We start from the raw sequence: 26,858 nt of genomic DNA on the forward strand, positions 1-26,858 counted from the left end.
CATGGCAACGCTTCAAACTTTAATATTCTTTTTTGATGCTTTTGAGACTCTTAACATACTTGAAATTGGATGAAACTCGACAGACACATCACATTTATTAGCCCGTAGACATGTGCAAAGTTTCAGAAACGGGCGTGGTGAGGGGCTCAGTAGCGCCACCTTTAGTCATAAGTGGGGGGGTTAGTTTTATCAACAACAACAAAACTTGGTATGTGTATTGTTCTCATCAAGACGGACAACTTTCTAATTTACATTAACGATCTCCGACCAACAGGAAGAGAGATATTTTGGTTTGAATGTGGATTTTCTGAAGAATTTTCTCTCCCTCTCTCTGTGTCTCTGTGTGTGTGAGGGGAGGGGGGATTTGACTATTGCTTTTATATTGTTAATCAAGGTTTCAGGGGCTTTTGGGGTCCTTAACGTGCTCAAAAACTCTTGAAACTTTACATACAAGTCGGAACCCCCTGCCATCAGGGACGGGTTGAAGCTGGTACCCGGGCGTGGCAGGGGGGCTCAACAGCGCCCCCTTGTACGGGGTCCCAAAACTTGGTCCATAGATCAAACACGCTTGCATGAATTAATTTGAAACTCGGTACACATATAGATATCATCGGGCCGAACAACTTTCCCCTGGTCAAGTTTTACGCCAGCCCAACAGGAAGTCGGCTATTATGGGTTGTTTGGAAAACGCTTGCTGTGGAATGCGAAGTACTCCTCCTAGAGAATTCATCCAATCCCCACCAACCTCGGTGTGCATGAAGTCAAGACATTGAGGATTCTAAATTGCGGACGGATTTTTGATATCTCGAACGGTTTGGCCGTGGCGAGGAAACGAATTTATGGCGAGAAAAGAGAAACACGAAGTGGAATAACTTCTGCATACATTAACTGATCTTGATGAAACTTCAGCAGTGTGTTCGTGGTAAGAGGCCGATCAGATGGATGTAACTATTGTGAGTCAAAGTTATAGCGCCTCCAACTGGCAGCAGGAAGTGTGTCACTTTCAACATGCTTTTGACAAAAGTGGGGGGGTTAGTTTTAACTACAGTAAAAAAAAAATAGTTTGTATATTGTAGTTTGTATATTGTATATTTACATTCATTAGCTCCGGCCATCAGGAAGTCAGATATTTTGGTCTGTATGTGGATTTTTTTGTTAAATCAGCCTCTGAATTTTTAGCCACTCCTCTTAAACTATTTATTTTATTCCCACCAAACTTTTTCAACATGATGAAAATACATTAAATATGCTAAATTGTGAACGGATAATAAATATCTCAAACGGTTTTGCTATGGCGAGGGATTAAAGTAATGTCCAAAAAGGAAACACTAAAAGCTTAAAATCTTCTAAAAATGTAATTATATACCATTTATTTCTATATAAAAGTATACAAATATTACAACTGAACCCATTTTTTTCTGTTTTTAAAAAGAATTTTATTCTAATTTTAATCTAAAATTAAAAACAGTAAATAAAAAAAATAAAAATAAAAAGTCATACATAGGGCTATTCTGCCCTCTTGTGTCCAAAAGGACATCAAAATAGTATATAAAACTTTTTACCAGGTAGGCCAATATTGTATTTAAATATACATTTATTAGGTATGTGTCTGAGGATATTTTCCCACCGGTTAATCGACGTGTGACACGAGCGGGTGCTTTTAAATTGCTAATATAAAAGTGAAAGAAAAATACGGACGTCCGCACGGACATTGATAATGTTGCACACACAAATCACACACACGTTGGAAAGAATGATACTTTTAAACATAACACTAAACCGCCATTAAGTGTCGCCAGGCGACCGTCTTAATGAGTGAGTCATTGATTCATTTGTTCAAACGATTCATTTGAATGACTGAGTCATTCATGATTAAGACATATGTTTATGGATTGATCATTCAATCTTTGAGTCAACCGATTCGTTCAAAATGCTGAATCATTCAGAAATGAGAAAACACATTGCTGAGAGATGCGCGTGATGATTCTGCTGTGATCTTTTTGTTTAACTATTTTCGCTGCTGAAACAGAACAAAAACAGTCAATATTGCATCTAAAATGTAAGTGACTTGATTGTAACTGTTTTTTAACCTGTTGTATGAAATCAATGTCACAGTTTCAATCGTGATTGTATTCAGGAAACAGCCTTCTCGTCAAGTGAGGTTGCTTAACTGTTATAAAATATATCAAAACTCCATATTTATCATTTTTATAGTCAGTAAGTTGTTAACTGAGTTTGTTTTTTGTGTGCTGATCTCATTTGTTTACATTTCTCCTGGAGAAGCTGCATGAGCCTCAGCAGCGCAACCTTGTTACCATTGATCAACTGATTACTGGTAATCCATTTATTAACAACTGTTGATTGCAACTTAAAATGAATGTAATAAAATTAGAATAATCTCTCGTTTTAGTGATTCCCAAGTTATTTTTTTGTCATTGACGTTCTAATCAGGCTACTCTGGTCGGGCAAGTAAAATTCTCTTTCAGGTTGGCCTATTGTATTTATATATAAATATATTAGGGATGTGACTGTGGGAAAATTTTCCCACCGGTTAATCGATGTGTGACACCGCTGGGGGCTTTTGAATCGGTAACTTAAAAACGAAAGTAAAATATGTTCGTCCGCACGGACATTGATAATGGTGCAGAGCGAGCGCATTGCAATCTTGATATCGCAGTCTGTTCATTATAGCCTTTATAAAATATAATAATAAAATAGTCAACCTAACATATAAAAATTACACTGCTCTGAATAGTATGAATTGTACTGACTATTTAAACACAGTAATCACCGCTAAACTGTGATGTTTCCAAGCACATATTTGCGCATGTGAAGAGGATAATTTTTCCCTTCAATAGTGGAACGTGAGTGAAGTACAAAGCCTATAATAAACAAATGTTTAGCATCCAAAAAATGTAATAAATATATATATATATATATTTTTTTTTTTATATATATATATATATATATATATATATATATATATATATATATATATATATATATATATATAAATATAGCTGCGAGCAGCGATGGAGGGCCCAAGCCGGTGAAACCGCCACCCCGGTGCCTTTAGTGTAACTAAAGGCACCAGGGTGGCGGTGCCACCGGCTTGGGCCCGCAATCGCTGCTCGCAGCTATATTTTATTATTATTATTATTATTATTATTATTTTGTCAACCTTTCGGGCACTTTTGGGGCCCTTAACATGCTCGAAAACTCTTGAAACTTTGCACACGGGTCAGAACCTGCGGCCATCAGGGCTGGGCTGAAGCTGGTACCCGGGCGTGGCAGGGGGGCTCGACAGCGCCCCCTGGAACGGGATCCGAACACTTGTCCATAAATCAAACACACTTGCATGTAATAATATGAAACTCGGTACACATATAGATCTCATCGGGCCGAACAACTTTCGTGCTCTAAGTTTTACGCCAGCCCAACAGGAAGTCGGCTATTATGGGTTGTTTGGAAACGCATGCTGTGGAATTTGATCTACTCCTCCTAGGGAATTGATCCATTCGCCTCCAAACTCGGTGTGCATGAAGTCAAGACATTGAGGATGCTAAATTGCAGACGGATTTTTGATATCTCAAACGGTTTGGCCGTGGCGAGGAAACGAATTTATGGCGAATAAGGGACACAGGAAGTGTGTTATAACTTCTGCATACATTAACTGATCTTGATTAAACTTCAGCAGTGTGTTCGTTGTAAGAGGCCAATCACATGGATGTGACTATTGTGAGTCAAAGTTATAGCGCCACCAACTGGCAGCAGGACGTGTGTCACTTTCAAAATGCTTTGAAATAACCCTCTTATTTTTACCAGATTTGCTTCAAACTTTATGTGTATAATGTAAACACACGGATGATGTAGACCTGTGAAAGGATTATTGATATCTTAGATACTGTTGCCGTGGCAACGCATCAAACTTTAATATTCTTTTTTGATGCTTTTGAGACTCTTAACATACTTGAAATTGCATGAAACTCGACAGACATCACACTTATTAGCCAGTAGACATGTGCAAAGTTTCAGAAACGGGCGTGGTGAGGGGCTCAGTAGCGCCACCTTTAGTCATAAGTGGGGGGGTTAGTTTTATCAACAACAACAAAACTTGGTATGTGTATTGTTCTCATCAAGACGGACAACTTTCTAATTTACATTAACGATCTCCGACCAACAGGAAGAGAGATATTTTGGTTTGAATGTGGATTTTCTGAAGAATTTTCTCTCCCTCTCTCTGTGTCTCTGTGTGTGTGAGGGGAGGGGGGATTTGACTATTGCTTTTATATTGTTAATCAAGGTTTCAGGGGCTTTTGGGGTCCTTAACGTGCTCAAAAACTCTTGAAACTTTACATACAAGTCGGAACCCCCTGCCATCAGGGACGGGTTGAAGCTGGTACCCGGGCGTGGCAGGGGGGCTCAACAGCGCCCCCTTGAACGGGGTCCCAAAACTTGGTCCATTGATCAAACACGCTTGCATGAATTAATTTGAAACTCGGTACACATATAGATCTCATCGGGCCGAACAACTTTCCCCTGGTCAAGTTTTACGCCAGCCCAACAGGAAGTCGGCTATTATGGGTTGTTTGGAAAACGCTTGCTGTGGAATGCGAAGTACTCCTCCTAGAGAATTCATCCAATCCCCACCAAACTCGGTGTGCATGAAGTCAAGACATTGAGGATTCTAAATTGCGGACGGATTTTTGATATCTCGAACGGTTTGGCCGTGGCGAGGAAACGAATTTATGGCGAGAAAAGAGAAACACGAAGTGGAATAACTTCTGCATACATTAACTGATCTTGATGAAACTTCAGCAGTGTGTTCGTGGTAAGAGGCCGATCAGATGGATGTAACTATTGTGAGTCAAAGTTATAGCGCCACCAACTGGCAGCAGGAAGTGTGTCACTTTCAACATGCTTTTGACAAAAGTGGGCGGGTTAGTTTTAACTACAGTAAAAAAAAAATAGTTTGTATATTGTACTCATCAAGCCGGACAACTTTCTAATTTACATTCATTAGCCGCAACCAACAGAAAGTCCGATATTTTGGTCTGAATATGGATTTTTTTGCTAAATCAGCCTCTGAGTTTTTAGTTACTCCTCCTAAAAGGTTTATTTGATTCCTACCAAACTTTTTCAACATGATAAAAATATATTAATGATGCTAAATTGTAAACGGATATTGAATATCTCAAACAGTTTTGCTATGGCGAGGGATTCAATTAATGTCAAAAAGGAAGCAGGAAACATCTCATAACTTCTAAAAATGTAATTATACACCATTTATTTTTATATACAATTATACAAATATTAGAACTAAACCCATTTTATTCTGTTTTTGCAATTCAAGGAGTATGAAAAAGTTAAAAACAGGCTATTTAGTGCTATTTGGTTCAACAAAAAAAGCAAACATAGGGCTATACTGCCCTCTTGTGTCCAAAAGGATATCAAAATAGTATATAAAACCTTTTACTAGGTAGGCCTATTGTATTTAAATATAAATGTATTAGGTATATGACTGTGAGGATATTTTCCCATCGGTTAATCGACGTGTGACACGAGCGGGTGCTTTTAAATCGCTAATATAAAAGTGAAAGTAAAAAACGGACGTCCGCACGGACATTGATAATGGTGCACGTTGGAAAGAATGATACTTTTAAACATAACACTAAACCGCCATTAGGTGTCGCCAGGCGACCATCTTAATGAGCGAGTCATTGATTCATTCGTTCAAACGATTCGTTCGAATGACTGAGTCATTCATGATTGAGACAGATGTTTATGGATTGATCATTGAATCTTTGAGTCAACCGATTCGTTCTAAATGCTGAATCATTCAGTAATGAGAAAACAAGTTGCTGTGAGATGCGCAACGGTTCTGCTGTGATCTTTAACTATTTTTGCTGCTGAAACAGAACAAAAACAGTCAATATTGCATCTAAAATGTAAGTGACTTAATTGTAACTGTTTATTAACCTGTTGTATGAAATCAATGTCACAGTTTCAATCGTGATTGTATTCAGGAAATAGTAGCCTACTCGTCAAGTGAGGTTGCTTAACTCTATGTTATAAAATATATAAAAACTCCATATTTGTAATTTTTATAGTCAGTATGTTGTTAACTGGGTTGCTTTTTTGTGTGCTGCGCTCATTTGTTTACAATTCTCCTGGAGAAGCTGCATGAGCCTCAGCAGGGCAACCTTGTTACCATTGATCAGTAATACATTTATTATTAACTGCTGATTGCAACTTAAAAATGAATGTAATGAAATTAGAATAATCTCTCGTTTTAGTGATTCCCAAGTTATTTTTTTTTTTGTTATTGACGTTCTAATCAGGCTATACTCTGGTCGGGCAAGTAAAATTCTCTTTCAGGTAGGCCTATTGTATTTATATATAAATATATTAGGGATGTGACTGTGATACAATTTTCCCACCGGTTAATCGACGTGTGACACCGCTGAGGGCTTTTAAATCGCTAACTTAAAAGCGAAAGTAAAATACAGACGTCCGCACAGACATTGATAATGGTGCGGAGTAGAGCGAGCATTTTCAATGTATTCCTATGGAAGTAGGAATAAACTAATACATTTTATTTATGTTTTTATGTGTCCACTGTTCAACCGCAACAGCGTCACACACACACACACACACATTCCAGAATTGCAATCTTGACATCGCAGCCTTTTCATTATAGCCCTAATACAATATAATAATAAAAATAGTCAACATAAGATATACGAATTACACTGCTCTGTTTAAATAGTCAGTAGTACAATTTGTACCATTCACAGTAAGCAGAGCTCCGCTGTGGTGTTTCCAAGCACATTTTTGCGCGTGTGAAGAGGATGATTTTTTCCATCGATATTGGAACACGAGTGAAGTACAAAGCCTATAATAAAGAATAGTTTAGCATCCAAATACATCGCAAATATTGAAACATTTTGATTCTACTGAGAAGGTTACGTGAGACCAACACGGCTTACTTTCGTTTTTATTTTTACATTAAATTGAAAGGATTTGTTGTGGAATATTTTGAGTGTATCATAAAATCAGAGACAAGTAATATTTTCTGTCTTATATATATATATATATATATATATATATATATATATATATATATGTGTGTGTGTGTGTGTGTGTGTGTGTGTGTGTGTGTGTGTGTGTGTGTGTGTATATATATATATATATATATATATATATATATATATATATGTGTGTGATATATATATATATATATATATATATATATATATATGTGTGTGATATATATATATATATATATATAAATATAGCTGCGAGCAGCGATGGAGGGCCAAAGCCGGCGGCACCGCCACCCCGGTGCCTTTAGGTAACTAAAGGCACCGGGGTTGCGGTGCCACCGGCTTGGGCCCGCAATCGCTGCTCGCAGCTATATTTATATATATATATATATATATTTTTTTTTTATATTTCTTTTTTCTGTATAACCATAAATGACGGAGTAATTTAAGTTTATGTTGCTGCTATGTGAAAAAAATCCAGCAAAACGCGTCGGCGCGTTTCTCGACCTCAGAGGGTTAAATAAATCACTATTCTTTGCAATTGAGTCCTCACCTAGTTTTCTTTAGTTATCACGTAATAGTATTTTCAGATTTGGAATATATTCTCTACCCAAATGTGTCACTAATAAAACACAATAAAAATTATTTAAAGAGAAGGCTTATATTGACCTTTTAAAATTTTGTTTACATCTATCCTTGTGTATATATATATTTTTTTTGCTATTTTATTAAAAAGGTTATACAATTACAACAACAATTAAAATTGTAACAATATTTCCAGTGTAATCTTTCTTTGTAAAAACTAAAGTATACATTTTGTCATACGTAATTCAAAGTTAAGGATTCATTAGTTTGAATATAGCCTACATTGGAACAAACACTATAATAACATCTTAGTTGATGACTTTATTTTTGACAAAACATAGTGTATATATATATTTTACATATGAGCAGAAATTGGCAACATTATAAGCTTATTTGATGTGGCAGTATTTTACAGTAAAAACTTTATAATCTATCCGATTTTTGTAGTCGATTTTTACTCATCTCAGTATATAGCAATAGAGTTTGGGAAAAGTTGTTCATTCATTCACACACAAAAACGCGATTCATTTTGAAGCAGTATTTTTGCCAGCTGTAGCTATACAACAGCGCGCATCTGTGCATTCATTCATTCACACACAGAAACGCGATTCATATTTAAACAGTCTTTTTGCGTGTACAGACACTTGCGATTAGAACAAAGCAAATATAGAACTGACCTATTCCTCAGCCGGATCCGTTGCTCCTCGAAATGAAACTTCCAGCACTTCTGAGGTAAATTTTCCAGGATTATTATTAAGATAGTATTATTCCTCTCCGAGGGCGGGGTCACATTAAAACATAATGAGCTGAGATGAGAACGACTGACATCTCTCTCTTTTCATACATATTACATAAACTGTGAATATTTGTTTTTTTAATAAAAATTACTTCATTTAAAAGAAGAGAATTCAAGCTTCATGCCTGTGTGTCTGTATGCCTGTTTGACTGAGTATTCGCTGAGTTACAGTTAATTTTCGGACGCGTTTCAGAATTGAATTCACTGACAGAGAGAAAGCAGAACTCACATCATGTTTATTTTTCTTTATGTGGCAAAAAGCACAACACGTTGTTTTTATTGTGAGAATACACAAAAAAAATACACACTTAACAGGATCGATTGATGTATGAAACTTGTATGCAAGATCAAAGTCAACAGAGTATTTTGAATCTCTTTTGCACTGATAAGAAAAAAAGCGAGCCTATCGCCGGCGTGATTGTCGACCCCAGGGGGTTAAAAGTATAGGGTAGGCCTTTTATATATATATATATACTTTACTTTTTTTTTTTTTACTTTTTGTTGTACTGGTTGAAACTATCTTCACATTTTGATAGCATTCAATAATAGAAGTAGCCTAAATATATAGATAAAAACAAAACAAAAAACATATATCTTCTGTGGAAGTCTTAGGACCAAAATATTTTCTTGCGTCTTCATTTCTTTTGGAGGAGGCGTGGGTTTGGAGACGCTCTGAAGGAAGGGTGGGATCTCATGCTTCCAAAGCTAGCTTGCTATTGCTAGCCTCTGCAAAATTGCCTATCCTACCTTCAAGAAGGCAAAATAGGTCTATTTTGATTTCATGTTGACTTTAAACTCTAGGGAACTAAATGTGTGTTTACAGGGTCAAATTTAATAAATCTAGACTGAAAGAGACTGTAGAGAAACAACATGTAGTTGTATGAATAATATCTGCATGTGACTCTTAGCTCCTCGCTGTCTTCCTTATTGGTTAAACCCTTTCTGTTCACTGTGACTGTGCCATGAACTGCTTTGTCAGCATTTTGAAGACTTATAGATGAGGGGCTCAGAGTTGTCAGCATAGAGCAGCTGCATTCATGTAGGTCATGCATACAGTACGTAGCTGTAGTGCAGGAATGCATGTCTTTCAGAGGAAAAAACTTGGACAGAGAAAAAAAAAGAGTGGGGTGGGGGGGAGCGGTGATGGGGTTGGGGGCTGGGGGCTGGGGGCTGCTCTTTATCCTTCTTTGTCAGGATGCAAACATTTCTAATAAAAACCTTCAACTATCTTTATTTTGTGTCGTAATTATGTCCAGTAAAAAAAAAGAAAAAAGAAAAAGGAAGTGTTTACTGGATAAAGGTTCTAAATGACATGAAATTTTCAAAACTCATAACTTTCAAAACAGTTTTTAAGTTTACTGAAAGTTTTATGGAAAGATGTTTCATAAAATTAACAATTAGCATGTTGTTACACAACAGTACAATCCATTGTACTTCTGTACTTTTAGCCTAGTTTACATTCCTGTCAGTGGTGCTATCCTGACTAAGGTCTAATACGAAGACTCAGCTAGACAGAACTTCATGCTTTAAATGTAAAAAAAAACAAAAAAAAAACACTTTAACCTTTGGCCTCATTCTACTGCTGGCTCAGTTTGAGAACCTCATTCCAGTTGGCTCCATTCAAACTACAAGTACTCTTGTTACTGATGGTTTGGAGCTAGACCCTTCAAAGAGGTTTAGCTGTATCAAAGGCCAGGGGTTAACTGTTTAATCCTTGGGTGAAATCATACCCATCTTCAGTACATGGTTAGCAAATAAGCAAATAAAAATGTGAGAGGCCACAAACATGACGATAAAAAAATCATAGATTTAACAGTGTTGTTCCTATAGTGTGTGTAGTGCGGTGATATGACCAAGACAGCACACCACAAGCAAACAGATTCCATTCACAAACAACCAGAGTCCCGACTGTGAACACAGGAAATCTCGCAAAATCTCTCGTGGTCAAAAATGACTTTAGAGTAAAAATGGACGACGGGCAAGAAGAAATGGCAATAATAGTGCTTTTTACAGAGAAAAAAAACAACGAAGGAAAAAAGAAAAAAAAAGTTTGGATGAAATCGTGTTATGCTTGCATCTTTTGTCAGCTCGCTCTCTGATTTGGTTTCGTTTTGTTCCATGTGACAATCTGTCCTCGGGGTTCCCCCCACAAAATAGGATTTCTGATCGTAAATATTCAACATGTTGGATATTTACGATTTGAGATTGATGTGGCCCCGAAGTTCTTCAGAGCAGATTCAATCCCTCTTAAACCTCACACCACTGGAAAATCTGATCAAATAATTTGTAGAACCATTAAAATAATCCAGATCTCACCTAGGATTGTCGGCCAGATTATCTTGTAGTGTGTGGATGCCTTACTTCCGCGTTTTACTTATTACTCTGGAGTTTTCGGTAACAATATTCAGTGCACCTGCATACAGACAGTTAGTCATGAGTACACAGATTATTATTACGTTTTATGGTTGTCAATTGGTTAAAACAATGAATCATTCTCTGCGTTAACATGAATTATCCAGAACCTGATGAAATGTGAATATAAATATATTTTCTTTCCAACTGTGCATTCTGAATAATACCCACTAACCTGCAGCAGTCTAGTGTCCGTTTGATCATTTAACAGTGTTTTTCTCTCACTGATCATATGTCATACCTGTTGAGTTTTCATTTTAAAATGAATTTGACTGATAAATAGGATTGCTGCACACGTTGGTGCTCTTATTCCAGTCTTTTAAAATAGTTGAATGAATGAATGTCCATTATGTGCTTTAAATAAATTTAACGATATTTATATATTTAATTCATCTTAAACAGTAACGTGTTGACAGCACTTACTATTTTGAATATTAATTAAGAATTTTGGCATAAACATGTAAATTACATACAGTTAAATGATTGACAACGGAAATTACAGAGAATTGTAATCATTCCACTGGAGGTGAGCTTGACGAACCGAAGTGCAGTTTATTCTAAATAAACTAAATACAAAAACAAAGGCATGGCATGGCGTGGCATGGAACTCACCCGACAGTGGTTACACAAACAATACTTGACAAGGAACCAGGCAAACATGATGGCTTAAAAACATAATGCTAAATGACAAGACACACCTGTGCACAATGAAACAATGAACCAATGACAACATGACAGCACAGTAGTGGTGGGCAGATCGAGGCTTCATGGAACACTGAAACAGTTCAAGCAGATGTGCCGTATTGTATCGAGGCTTCAAAACAAATCCGACACCCGTCTCCACGGTGACCCATAGTGGTCAGAACAGTGTAAATGCAACAAAAACCCAGGCCAAACATGCATTAAAAAAACTTTTACAAATCTATTGCAAATTTTTTTTTTTGAAAGTAAAATCTGTCAAATGCAATTATCTAATCATCTAATAAGATTATCAAGTGTCTATGCTATATGTTCTTTTATCAATTGTCAGGGTTTGTTTAGTTTGTTCTTTGAATGGCTCAGCTAACAGGCCAAAAAGAGACTATTAACTACCATTATTAATTTTAATTATACCAATGTCTAATTAAAACGTCTACAAATGTATTAAACTGATCAGGGATCAGGTAAAACCCACAGACACTTGTTCAGTGGTTCTCAGTGATTCCTTATGATTCATGGGTTGACAGAGATCATCGCCCACAGCGGTGAACCATTGAAATTTCAAAGTGTTTCGAAACGTTTTGAAACAGTTATGACGTAATGAAGCCTCATTTACTGAAATCACGTCAAGTCAAGTCAAGTCAAGTCAAGTCAAGTCAAGTCAAGTCAAGTCAAGTCAAGTCAAGTCATCTTCATTTATATAGCGTTTTTAACAATGTAGATTGTTTCAAAGCAGCTTCACAAAGATAAACTTATAATTTAAGGTAACAGAGATTGTTTTGGCTTTATAGCGGTTCTTTAATAAAGTTATTTTCCAGCTAAAGTTAGTTTTGATTGATTCGCTTCTGTCGCAACGATCATTTGTTATTAAATTAGGGGCCGCTAAGACAACACCATTCTCTCTACACAGACTTTAAACGCGAACCTGTGATAAACGCTGATGGCGTTCACATGCGCATTAAGAATTGGTTCTATAGTTATGTGCGTTTGAATATATGTGCGCAGGTTTGTAATTCCCTACAAACCAAGCCTAAACAAAGTACTGGTCTTTCCTTATACATTTTTATACAGAATTTTATTTTATTTTATTTTACGTGACTCTTGCAGTTTGATACACGCTCCGAACCATTTATTCGGAACAAAAGATTCATATAGATTTCGAAGCTTCATGAAGCAGCGTTTTGAAATTGCCATCACTGCAGCACAGAACACAATGGCAGGATCACATGGGGGCCAGGGAATCACATGACAAGACATGAAACATGACTGACATGAAACGTGAATCAAAAACCAAAACAACCTGTGACAAGAATAGTGATTAAAATATTTAAAAAAAGTAAATAAAGGTTTGTGCTCATCTTATTCATCAGGTCTAACACACTTCAGCATCGTGCTCATTAGTTTAGATGAGCACAGACACCCTGTGGTGAAATAATCACGTATATGTTTACCAGTCGCTGCTTTCTCAGATCGGCTTGGGTTTGATTAAAACTGCATGTTCCGATGAATTTGGAAAGTTCATTACACCGTAATCATTAGAATATCTCTTCTCCCATCTCTGAAAATGTCCAGATTTTTATGTTTTAAATAAATAAATGAGTTGTGCAATTTCAAAATGGAAGTGCGTCACTAAGCTTAGTGCAAGTAGTCCTCTGCTTTTCCATTATTTTTTCTCGTCAGCAAACATAATATTTGACAAGTTGGAAAATGAAATGTATGACCCTTTAAAGCAATGTGATTGATGTGGTGACTGAGCAAGACAAGCCAGTTTTCTGAAATGTTTTATAGCTTCACCATCTGTTGATGAAAGAACAACCAAAGAATCCCACCGCCTGTGCTTTTGACCATTTCTCATTCCTAATTTAAAATTAGGCACATCGATAACAATAAAAGCACATCCGGCCTCAGCAAGCGCTCTATGTTTACGGTTGTATTGTCTGTTAACTCAGTATTTCATGGCGAAACAAATGCAATCATTCAAATTGTGTGCCTTCTCCCTGCCCACGTTACTTAACGGGTGGGGATTCACATGATTTGTGTGTTATGTGTTTCTGAGCGGAGCATGCTATGTCAGCCTTCGAGGGGGCTGACTGTCAGCATTGCTAGAGGCTTCCGCTTCGCACGCTCCGCTCTCGCCTGTCACTTTTCGAGGAAAGTGGCCAGGCTTGCGGTCCTCAGGGATCCGGACACACTGCTGCTGAGGCAGCACGGAGAAGGCATTCTTGGGGATTGCAAATGGATCTCTCGGCGGGGTTAGAGACGGGCTCCGCCCTTTCTCTTTCTTTACCCGAGGGATCCAGCGGCTTCTTCCACACGGGTTGAGAGCCCAATGCTTCAGTGCTCTAGTTCCGAGGAATTAAATGTGCTGAGCATTGAAAGTGAAAATAAGGGGGAAGAGGATTCGCTACCTCTTTCCCCAGCGTATGTGGAGCTGGTGGAGGTGATGACTCGTGCCGTGGCTAAACTTAATATTGACTGGCCGGCTGAGAAACAAGGCGCTCTTCCCAAAAACAAATTAAACAAATGTTTTTTTGTCACAAACTAATGTGTCACCTCCATCATGGGGCCTTTCATTTTTGCCTGATCTGTACAGTGAGCTGTCCAGATCATGGAATAAGCCGTATTAATCCAGACTTTTCAGTCCCCAAGTACATATTTATTCCGATATAAGGGGGTTTAAAGAATGCAACTATGGGACGATGCCCAGGGCTGAACAGACATTAGCCAGCTATCTGGCCCGTGGTTCTGTATCGTCCCTGAAGGTCCCAGTGCTACCCACTAAGCCACTAAAAACAACTTCTAGCTTAGTTGGGAAAGCATATACGGCAGCAGGTCAGGCAGGAGCATGCTTACACACCATGGCAACCCTGCAAGCATACCAGGCTGACCTGCTGAGGGATTTGGATGAGAGCGAGGGGGTAGGGTCTGATGCAGTTCGAGAGCTGCCTCGGGCATATATCTTTTTCTCAGGGCCACTAAGGAGACCGCCAGAGCAATAGGGCATTCTATGGCAGCCTTGGTGGCCACTGATAGACATTTATGGCAAAAAAAATAAAATAGAGCCTTTTTGCTGGATGCCCCACTAATGCCTAGAGACAAGCAGAGGCGTTCAAAAAATACCTCCCTCGCTGCTCCCATCCCCCTGGGGCAGCTGGGCGTGAGCAGCCCCTGCCGTCTAGCTCCTCATACAGGGCGCAACAGAAGGAGAGTGTCGTGTCCCATGCTCCTCCACAAAAATCATGGGGGCAGGGCCGACACTCTCAGCTGAAGCCTTCGAAGCAGAAGCCGGATTTGAGGACCATTCTTAAAGCTAAGAAGTGTCCGGCTCATAAAAGGTCCTGACGCCATCGTGTGTCAGACCTCTGAGGGCAGCCCCAACCGGGTTGGAGTGGTATGCACCTCAGTATATGGTTCCCACTCCACCTCGGGGTCCTCAGGGGGGCGTTCTGCCAACCCCGCCACCCTTGGTGCCTCGGGGCACAGCGGTCTCCAGCGAGCACACAAGTCGAGTTGAGCGCAGTTTCAACTCGATACTGCGTCAAACTCGTACCCTCTGAGGGGGGTTCAAAAACAGTCACTTCGATTGTTTCCTGCCAGTATGCTTCAGGTCACTGAAGTGGCTGTTCCAGTTACACCAGAACCCAGTCTTGAGAGACTGGTACCCTTAGTAGATTATCTGACAGAGTGGAAGAATCTACAGAATATATCTCAGTGCGTCCTGCAGATCGTAAAGGCTACAGAATCCAGTTCGGTTCTCATCCGCTACGCTACAATGGGGTGTTGCTCACGTTAGTGCATCCTGAGCAGGCTCTTGTAATGGAACAAGAGGTGAAAGTTCTGTTAGCGAAGGAAGCTATAGAGCAGGTATACTCACCCGACAGAGAATCAGGTTTTTACAGCCGATACTTCATTGTTCCAAAAAAAGGATGGGGGGTTGCGTCCTATACTAGATCTTCATCAGTTGAATCGTACAGTCAAGAAACTCAAGTTCAAGATGCTGACACTCAAACAGATTGTGACTCAAATCAGGTCCGAGGACTAGTTTGTCACGATAGATCTAAAAGACACATACTTCCATGTCTCCATCCTCCCTCAGCATAGGAAGTTCCTGAGGTTTTCTTTTGGGGGCAAAGAATACCAATATCGGGTGCTTCCATTCGGTCTAGCTCTATCACCCTGCACGTTCATGAAGTGCGTAGATGCAGCTCTGGCCCCGCTCAGGCTGCAGGGCATACGCATTCTGAACTTATCAACGACTGGCTCATACTAGCAGAGTCGAAGCAAGTGGCGGTTCGTCATCGAGATGTCATCCTCGCACACATGCAAAAACTGGGGTTGAGACTCAATGCCAAGAAGAGAGTGCTTTCTCCAGTACAGAGAACCACTTTCCTTGGTGTGGTTTGGGATTCGGTCACGATGTGGGCCATCCTATCACTCACTCGTGTAGCTGCTATCCTCAAAGCCACGAAAGAGTTAAAGCTAGGCCAGTCGCGCACTGTGAAACAGTTCGAGAAACTCTTAGGCCTCATGGCAGCGGCGTCCAATGTGATACCCTTTGGCCTGCTGTCCATGAAACCTTTGCAGTGGTGGCTCAGGACCAAAGGGTGCCTTGATTATATGGAGGAGACCTTGGTTCCTATCCCAGGGTCCAGTGTTGGGAGCTCTTTGCCATCAAGTTGCATGTCTGGGGAGAGACCCTCTGATTATTCGTTTCCTCCGTGAAACTTTGAGGCAGAGGGCTGCAACTCGTACCTGGGTTCTGGCTTGGGACCTTGCTATAGTCCTAGAAGGTCTATCTGTGGCTCCCTTTGAGCCCCTGGAATCAGTTTCAGAAAAGTTTCTGACTTTTAAGACTTTTTCTTCTGGCTATTTGGTCCCTAAAGAGAGTCAGAGTCCTTCAGGGCCTTTCGGTTTCTCCCACCTGCCTTGAATTCGCACGTGGGATGGTCAAGGCATTTCTTTACCCTAAGCAGGGCTACGTCCCTAATGTGCCGACCAATTTACCAAGGCCTATTGTGTTGCAAGCTTTCTGTCCTCCTCTTTTTACTACTCAGGACCAGGAAAAGCTGAATCTACCAGCTGAAAAGCTGAAAACCAGTGTGAGCACTTGACACATATATGTCCACAGAGCTGCCCAGTGGAGAAAATCAAATCAGCTGTTTATCTGCTTTGGATCACCTAAGAAATGTCTTCCAGCATCTAAGCAGACAATCAGCAAGTGGATAGTTAAGGCTATTTCTCTGGCCATCCGTCACCCCTTCAGACGCAATCACGCAGGGGCGTTCCCAAAGCGTCGTTGATGCAGCGTCTCATTCCCTTCTCAGGGAACGTCCTGGTTGTGTATGCAGGATTGTGTATAACATAGTCGACGTCGACTGAATGGGGATCACGCTTAGGGAGTACTTCTTCGTACTACTATTCAATCAAGCCAATTCAACATTGGCGTGCGTGAATACACGCTCCACCCCGCAGCGCGGGTATAAACACGGAAGTGGACGCACGCACCAGTTGCTTTTTCGCTGTGGAGCCGAGCGGCCCCTGGAGTCAGCGGTGGTCCAGCAGTAGTGGCGAGGGGACTACGTCCTCCGTTCCCGCTTTCAGAGAATGGTGGGTTGCATACGCAACCAGGGCGTTCCCTTTCAGTCGAGAACGTCAGACGTAGTCGACATCGACTGAATAGGGATCTATTGAAAGCACCACTAGTACTGCCACCTTCCAGTGCCTAGACAGAAGTGGTAGGCCTGTTCTAGTGCACTAGTGCATACGAGTGGTAGGCCTGGCTCCTGATGCTCCGCCGCGTCCGTCGCCGGAGGGTATGGAGGAACTCGACAGGGTTCGGTTAAAGGGAACTCAACTTGAGCAAAAATGGCGCACGTATCCAGTCCATAGGAGGGGAATGGCGCAGCAAGCTGACACCTTGAACCGGGCTCGAGTGAAACTGGCTTCACTCGACTTCAGAGGAGCTCACCACGTAAGTGGACTCATGCATCTCGGGATTTAACACCAAGCAGCCACCTTTATCAGTGGGCCAACGTCGCTTGGAAACAGCCTTCCCTTTCTGCTGATTTCCTTAACAGACAAGAGTTGGTCTGAGGTCCTAAGGCTTGCATTCTGTTCACGTATAACCGCAATGAAGCGGACGGACAGAGGAGGCAGGGCTTGCAGGTTCACCACCTGGTCCCACCTTTTAGGGAGAGGTAGGAACCTTGGGCACACATCCAGGCCGGGGTCTCAGCTAGGGAGAGTTAGCCGGCCCGAATTCCAGGCACGACTCGTTGACCAAAAGCGAGCAAGTCCCTACCCTCTAGTAGAGACCATGCGAGCAGGAGAACTGTTTCTCACTGCCTGCAGTGGCTCAGGGGCTGTCTCTGCAGTGCAGTAGCACCAGCGATAATGCCCAAGAGGATAAAGAGGGGTGCAAGGCTTTTAGTTACCTTGCTCCCTCAGGAACCTGGCGATCAGGACGTGCTTCCCAGCTACTGCATCATGATGTGCGTCAAAGAAAAATAGAGGCAACATCATTTTGAGGGTGGAGGACACAGCCCTCACTCCAAACCATTTTGCAGGAAAGACAGCACTGAAATGACCTAACGCTTTCAGGATCGCCGCACGGAGAGAAGACTCACTCAACGAATAGGTTCCACTTCTATTTGGGGAAAGCAACACTTCCTCTTAGGGGGTGCTCTCGCAGAAGTGATGGTGACCACCACATTTTCCTGCGGTAACCACCTGAACCTCCGCATCCACTTTTAGGACCGCGGCAGTCTCTCCCTGGCCAAAGGCTGCTGTGAGGCTTGTGGTGGCACGATTGAGCAGGCCGAGAGAATAGTGGAATGAAGCGATCCTCAGAAGCTTCTGACTCCAAGGAGGAGGTGACGGGCGAGTTGTGACATGCGAGGGAAGCTAGCGCAACGGTTGCAATGCTGTCTTTTCAGACCAGTACCAGCTCGCTGAGCAGCGGTGGCTCAAAGCGAGGTGAACTGCAACAACTCAAGGTTATGAATACCAATGCAGTTGGAGGTCACCTAGGCCTTCGTTAAAGCATGCCCTTTGTACATCGCCCCTCAGTCGGTGTTAGTGGACCTCGTTCTAGGAGCGGTTGGCCTGGAGAAACGAAAGGTCTGAACACGGGCTGAGGGTTTGGCGGCAGGCCAGGGTGATCTGTTGTCACACAGGGCGTGCCGCTCTGCCACGGTCACCTCGGGACTCAACCTTAAGCCAGTGCTGAAGCGGTCTTCATATGGAGGAAGCCATTTGGCTGCATCTGCCATATGCCCCAGGAGCCCCTGAAAATTCTTTCAGTGGGACCCTTTCTCACTTCTGTATAGCACCGACCGGACACACTCTCTTCTTGAAGAGGCATGTTAGACCGAGTCCATCTCCATACCGGAAAAGAGATACTCAGCCCGTGGGTGAGATTACTCTCTCCCAGTTGACCTGAGGACCCAACCGGATGACCGGGTCCTCGAACCGCACCAAGCTGCCAACTGGCGACCAAGAGGGGGCTGAGGGGTGTAAGGCTATGTAGGGTCACACACTACCACACTGGCCCTCTTGTGACCCAGGAATAGAGAAGTTTGCTATTTTTCTGAGAATGTGGGTACCGCTGGCCCCGTTTTTACAGGAGCCAGCGGCGGAAAAGACCCACACAAAACAAAAAACTCCAACCGGCCCTCCACCGGCTGGAGGGAGTGGATCTGTGGCCCAAGAGCAACTTCTCCATCCCTGGGTGGCCCATCCAGGTTCAATGTTTCCGCTGTCGCTTACCACCTGGCTTGGCAGCGCCTGGAACGGGCTGGGCAGCCCTTCTGCTGCCGGCTCCATTTCGAGACCTGGGTGGAGGCTGCTGCGATGGTCCGACGGGAGCGGACCATCGCAGTAGAAACATCGTGTAGAAACACCAACACTGGGAGGTCTTCCCGCCAGAATACCGACACACTCGCTTGCTGTGTAAACAGTAGTAACTTCAGAGACATCTGATCGGCTCCGAAGCGAAAGGCAACTGGTGTGTGCGTCCACTTCCGTGTTTATACCCGCGCTGTGGGGCGGAGCGTATTACACGTGATTACCACGCACGCCAATGTTGAATTGTCTTGATTAAATAGTAGTACAAAGAAGACAGGCTCCCTAAGCGTGATCCCCATTCAGTCGACGTCGACTACGTCTGACGTTCTCGACTGAAAGGGAACTAGGGTTACAGTCGTAACCTGAGACGTTTTTGGTTAACTATTGCTTTAAATAAATGTATAATGTATAAATCTATAGTTTTAGAATTCAGGAAGTGTTGAATTCAGAAAACCTGTTTGAAAAAAAATTGCAATTCCATTTGATGTTAATACTGGCACAGAAATTTCACATTTAAAGTCATAAATTATGAATGAAGTTGGAAAGGCTTAAAGGGATTGTTCACCCAAAAATGAAAACTTACCCTCATGTTGTTCCAAAGTTTCCAAAGTTTCTTTCTTCTGTTAAACACAAAAGAAGATATTTTAAATAGTGTTGTTAACCAGACAGTTGGTGGCACCCATTGACTTCCATTGTATTTTTTTTTTCCTACTATAGAAGTCAATGGGTGCCTTCAACTGTCTGGTTACCAACATTCTTTAAAATATCTTCTTTTGTGTTCAACAGAAGAAAGAAACTCATACAGGTTCGGAACAACATGAGGGTACGTAAGTAATGACAACACATTTTTTTTTTTTTTTTTGAAAAAGCTGTCCCTTTAGGTTTACTGGAAAGTACTCAGCAATTTATTTACATGAAATAGTTTAATGGAAAATGTTTGAGACTCTCCTTTTCAATGCCCAGAAATACTGTACAATGGGGTTAAAGCCAAAAGTCTGACCATGTTCAAGTTCAAATTTAAGAATGACTCTGGAGCTCTTGTATAAGACTTTTTCAAGTGAATTTTTATACAGGAGACTCTAGGACAACGGATATCCACTTTAAGCTCCTACATGTAACAATCCATGTGACATATAAAGGTTAAGCTAGTGGAAGTCGACCCAGCTCGCATCAAACATATCTAGATTTCATTACACATCAATCAAAGTATCTTTATGGGAATCCTTTAACTGTGAAATGGATCTCTGCCATGTGAGAGAATGGCCTTTAGTTCTTCTGGTTATGGAGAGGAGGAGTTAGTGTCTGGGTGGCATGAATGAGAAGAAAATTGTACAGTGCTGCTTGCCCTGAAATGACTGTTAACCCAAAAGTAATTATGTCATTCTTTTTGTGTGCTGGGTTTTCGTTCCCAAAAAGACAATTATCTGCTGTTGGGATAAATGAGCGGCCCAAGGACTCAATTAAACTCCCTGCTCCTATTGGGGAAATATTTGGCTCTTCTTTGGTTTGATCTCAGTTGGATGCCACAGGCTAAAGAGGCTGCCCATTCAGGACTGGATTGTTAGTGCCGACGTGTGTGGCTCAGAGCGTGATGAGGGGCCAAAGGATCGGACAGCAGGGATTCATCCACACTGATACGTCTGTGTGATCTATATTTTCCCCTCTGTTCCTCCACTTGCTGGCCCAAAAGAAAAAGAGAGCATTTTGCCACAGAAATACTGTTTAACTCTTACTTTAACTCTTACCCCGCCATTGACAGAATTGTCAGATTATTGACAGATTATGCATCTTCTGAAAGAGGACTGCATCTCTGGATCAAAACAGGCAAAAAAGGAGCAGAAACAAGCGCTAAAAGCATTGCTTATGCACGTTGTAGTCTTAAAAATTAGATTTTCTCAGCTTTTTGTTTAAAATGTTTTTTTTTTAATGAAACTTACCCACATTCAAGTGTTGATAAAAAGATTGTAGAAAGATGGTCATGGTCAATGTCATATAACTAAGTTCAGTAATTTCACTTAAATGGCAATGGAAATAATCTATTAATTGTCATTTAAGTGAAATTACTGAACTTAATTGTACGAGCTTGATAAAAATGATCATTCTAGAAGAAAATTTCAGATGGCACTTAGAGGCTTTTGCATCTGAACTCTTCATATACACACAGAATACTGCCAAAAGCTTTGGGACATCTGCCTTTACGTGCACATGAACTGATATCCCATTCTTAATCCGTAGGGTTTAATATGGAGTTGGCCCACCCTTTGCAGCAATAACAGCTTCAACTCTTCTGGAAAGGCTTTCCACAAGGTTTAGGAGTGTGTTTATGGGAATTTTTTACCATTCTTCTAGAAGCGCATTTGTGAGGGCAGGCACTGATGTTAGACGAGAAGGCCTGGCTAGAAAGTGTTCTATCGGGTTGAGGTCAGGACTATGTGCAGGCCTGTCAAGTTCCTCCACACCAAACTCACTCATCAATGTCTTTATGGACCTTGCTTTGTGCACTGGTGCGCAGTCAAACTCCACAAGGTTGGGAGCATGAAATTGTCCAAAATGTCTTAGTATGCTAAAGCATTAAAGGTTGTATCAGTTATTTCAGGCCCAAACACTTTTTTATCACATTCATCTAATCTTTCCTAACGATCCGCTAGCTGCCCGCCCCATAAGCATGCCGTCAAAAAAACGCATCTCTGTAGGCAGCCTAGGCTCTGAGATCTGCACACAAAAACAATTGGTTTCACCAACCACTCAAAACCAAAACAAATAGTGTTCCAACCAATCACCGACAGGGGGAGGGTGTTGTGAGGTTTTTAGCCAGCTTCTTCTTCAGCTCCGACTTCGCGTGCAGCCGGAACACCCTCCCCCTGTCGGTGATTGGTTGGAACACTATTTGTTTTGGTTTTGAGTGGTTGGTGAAACCAATTGTTTTTGTGTGCAGATCTCAGAGCCTAGGCTGCCTACAGAGACGCATTTTTTTGACGGCATGCTTATGGGGCGGGCAGCTAGCGGATCGTTAGGAAAGATTAGATGAATGTGATCTTTTTTGGGGGGGCCTGAAATCACTGATACAACCTTTAAAGGGATACTTCAGGATTTAGCATTAAGCTTTGCATTATTAAAAAACCTGTAATATTTTCGAATTACCGTGCTTTCCACCCTCATATCCCCCTGAGATGAGAGATTTATGTATTTTTTGTCTGGAAAAAATCCTCCAATGACGCAAAATTCGTCATTTTGCGTCATCAGAAGATTTTTGGGCCAGAGGCTAAAGACTACAGCCAGTAGGAGGGGCTGTCCCGCATGTTCTCAACCCGCCCATAGGAGGTGGGATCTCACTCACAGAATGTACACAGTGTCAGCCGTCTTTCTTTGGAAGCTAAGCTAGCAGGCTCTTGTTCTGTGGAGAAAGCTGAGTAGTAGGAGAAAGCTGAATAGTAGGAGAAAGCTGAGTCAAGATCGTCCAAAATGTCCGGGATTCGGCTTTTGCTTTCTGCAGTCGCCATTCATTGTTTACATGAACACCTTTTGTTTCAATCTAACTGAATTCATTCCGATTGGTGAATCTGAATGTAGTGTTTACATGAACGCTAAACAAGTGATCAGTTGATGTGCGTTTTAACATTGCTAAGAAAATTCCCGCTCCTCCGTGAGAGATTCAAGACCGATGCGTCTCAGTAATCACGCCAACGGCCTCGCGCCATTCTCCCGCGCCCCTCAGTCTCTACCTGCTCGCCACAGTAAACATAATGAATGGCGACAGTAGAACGCAAAAGCTGAATCTCTGACATTTTGGGCGATCTCGAAATCCCGGGCAAACTCGTCACGGAGTCTCACTAGTAGCCTAGCCTTGTTGTTTTCAACTGCGCTCTCTTACCGGTAGGCGTGGCTTGGGAGTGGCCTCCTAGGGCAGCGAAGCAAGTGCATTCTGGGAGTTGTTGCCTTTCATCCACATAAGCCAAAAATAAATTTTCTGGCTTTTCTCAGTCTAGAAAGCTCCAAATTCAAAAATAATTTCACATTTCTTCTACATAAATGACCTATTTTAAATACACATTCATCTTTCCAGAGGTGAATTATCCCTTTAAGAGATCCTTTCACTGGAACTAAGGGGCCAAGCCCAACCCCTGAAAAACAACCCCACACCATAATCCCCGCTCCACCAAAGTTCAGACTTGTCCATCGGATTGCCAGACAGAAAAACGTGATTCGTCACTCCAGTGAACACGTTGCACTTGGTGATGTGAGGCTTGGATGCAGCTGGAAATTTCATGAATGGACTTATTGCACAGGTGGCAACCTATCACGGTATCACGCTTGAATTCACTGAGCTCCTGAGATCGACCCATTCTTTCACAAATGTTTGTATTAGCAGTCTGCATGCCTAGGTGCTTGATTTTATACAACTGTGGCCATGGAAGTGATTGGAACACCTGAATTCAATGATTTGGAAGGGTGTCCCAATACTATATATAGAAATATATATATTTCTTTGTCTTTTTTCTTCCTTTAATTCTGCCCTCTTCTCCTTTGTGTGGGGGTGTTTTGATGATGATCAGTTGTTTCTGTGGTTCATGGAAACCTCAGTGTTTTGAAGACTACAGTCAGAGCTGTGAAGCAAGCTCAGCGCTTTTTGGCCCACCAGAGACTGCACTGTAACCAAAAGGCAGTGCTGGGTTATTTTAGCTCAAGGTTAATCATATGGTCGCAGTTACATTTTTGGAGATGTGTCGTCTGATAGGAGTGTCCAAGTCAAAAACGCTGTCTTTATCACAATAGATAGAAGACATCATTATAGTCTAACCAAGATCGATGGCTGATATAAATATAGGGTAACACTTTATTTTGATTGCCCCTTTTGAACATTCTGTATAAGTAACTTTGCAACTACATGTCAACTTACTCTCATTAGAGTATTAGTGGACTGTTTGCTTAATATCGGCAAACTTTTTATTGTGATGGTCCTCCAACAGACACTCTACTGACTATAAGTAACTTTGCAACTACATGTCAATTTATTCTATCCTGAAAGAATAACCTGAAAGTTAGTAGACATGTAGGTCTGCAATGTTACTTATAAACAACAGAATGTGTTAAAGGGACCATCAAAATAAAGTGAAACCAAATATGGTGACAATAAAAAAATATATATATATAAAAAAATGACGTTTAATTATTGGTGTTGTGTTTTAAGAAATTTTAGAACTGCAGTATGTCATTAAATTATCAAATTATCAGCTGTTTGTGAGCCGTTTGGGAACCATCATGCCCATTCATTCACATGCCACCTCAGATTTTTAAACCTAGTGGATTTAGCTTCCAGAAAAATAATGTTTTGTGTACCTTTGCTTATTTTTAAAGATTGCTGTAGTTAAATGTATGTAGTAGTCTAAACATCAACCATTCAAATCAATTGTAAATTTGGTCAGTCCAATCGAGCCACACTCTGTTATCATCCACCTGCTCTAATGTCGCTCCTTTTCTTTCTTTTTTTTTTTTAACACAAAAGGAGTATTAATGAATATATATTAAGATAGGATTTGTTAAATCTAATTTGACACAATAATTACAACAAGGCGCATTTGATGCTTGACCCATGAATCAGCAATTACCCAGGCAGGCAGCCAGGAATAATAAAGGGACTAGCTTGAGTCCCATGGTCGCCTGGCTGTGTTGTGTAGAAAAAGAAAGTCTTCTGATTGTTTTTGCTCTGGTTTTGTCTTACTGTCTCATTAGAGGTGAAGTCAGGCCTCAGCCCTCAACACACAACAACTCAGAGGAGGAGTTTGGTCATTAAAAAGGCACTTGTAAACCTAAGGGGAGGGGGAACCTGTCATGCTCATCAATGGATGATTTACAGTCAATAATTTTCCAGGCCAGAGGAGGATTATAAGGTTGCAGAACCAGTGATGACAATGGCATTTTCCAAAGCATTTTGAGGTCATCCTGTTTGACTAGATTATTTTTTCTCATGCGTCATTTGCACACATTCTTCAACGGATAATTTACAACAAGAGTCTTGTACATTACATTGTAAATAATAGAGTACAGCTGGGCTAAAGGCACACCTTAAGGAACATTTTCTTTTTCACTACTCGCGTAGTATAAGCAAGACATTTTGTGAGCAAAGAAATCATAAAAGCAGTTTAAAAAATCATATGAACATTAATTTGTTTAATACAATCAAACCAAGCACTTCAGAAAAGTCTGTACCATATTCTGTTTATTTTGCTAGATAAAATGTACTATTATTTAATAAATACATTTTAAAAATACAAAAGAAAATATTAAATTCTGAAAGCAAGTTCAGAACTGCAAATACCATACTTTTACATATTTTTACAGTAACTGAACAACTGTTGATTTAATTACTTTTAACAAAACTGAAAATCATTTACTAGATATTTGTCTAAATAAAAAAAATTCTTGGTAACTTTAACATTTCTCATTTGCAGCAAAAAAATATTTAAGATTTAAAAAAACGTTAAATAGTAGATCAACTTTGACCAAAAGGATCAGCCAAACTTCCTGGTGCATAGTGAACCGCTGATGTTTAGAAAAGTGTTAAGCTAGTGATTAGATGTGTTTAGAAAACCCACGCTGAGACAGGAAGAATCTCATTTCCGCTTTTTCCGAATTCCTCCTAGGCTGTTTGTCCAATCTTCACCAGAATAGGCACATATCAGCTAGGGACAGTGCTGGGAAAAAGTGATCAAACAAATTTTGATTAATCAAAGCATTGCAAAGTTATATGTTAATTAAAATGACCCACAAGGTTGCACTATGCTGCAACCATGTGTGACAGAATCAAAATACTTATTTATTCTAAATTCCTGCTGTAAGCCCGAACAATAGTAAATCAAATCTTTTCGAATTCCTCTTAGGCCGTAAGTAAGACCTTCACCAAACTATGCACACATCAGCTATAGACCATACTGGCTAAAACTTAACTAAATAATTTTGATCTATTAAACAGTTTAGTAGATAAATTTGTTTATGTGTCTGGTGTGACCCATAATGACTATAATGTTTATATCTTATGTGCACAAAATCCAAACATCTCAAAACTTTGTACATACAGTATGGAGAACAAGTCATTCTAAGAAAACAGGCATATTTTCATGAATTTATGATGCTCGGTAGGCTAACAGCCAATTCTAAACTATCAGGCATTTCAACTGAAAGATGAAGGCTGCGATATTAAAGTGCCCCTATTATGCTATTTTAAAGTTTCCTAATGTTGTTTTGGAGTCTCCTACAACAGGTTTACATGCATCAAAGGTCAAAAAACTGTTTAATTTCCTCATATATACATTTGCACATCACCACATTTTTCAATGATTCTCAAATGAATCATTCTCTCTAAATCCCTCCTTTCCGTGATTCACTCTGCTCTGATTGGCCAGACAGCTCAGTCTGTTGTGATTGGTTTACCGCCTACAGCGTGCGCGTCAAAAACAACTATGCCCATTGCCATAACA

General features: G+C 40.7%; 1 protein-coding gene and 1 long non-coding RNA gene across 3 annotated transcripts in view; both read left to right on the forward strand.

Annotated features, from left to right (window-relative positions):
• Nucleotides 1-26,858, forward strand: part of grb10b (growth factor receptor-bound protein 10b) — a 186,696-nt gene that overhangs the window by 136,029 nt on the left and 23,809 nt on the right. The window lies entirely within an intron of this gene.
• On the forward strand, nucleotides 10,467-12,274 carry LOC309484307. Its single transcript, XR_014200842.1, has 2 exons — nucleotides 10,467-10,535; nucleotides 10,585-12,274. It is a non-coding gene; the product is annotated as an uncharacterized lncRNA (long non-coding RNA).

The sequence above is a fragment of the Leuciscus leuciscus genome (assembly GCF_965113295.1).
Source record: "Leuciscus leuciscus genome assembly, chromosome: 20".
NCBI classification, from domain to species: Eukaryota; Metazoa; Chordata; class Actinopteri; order Cypriniformes; family Leuciscidae; genus Leuciscus; species Leuciscus leuciscus.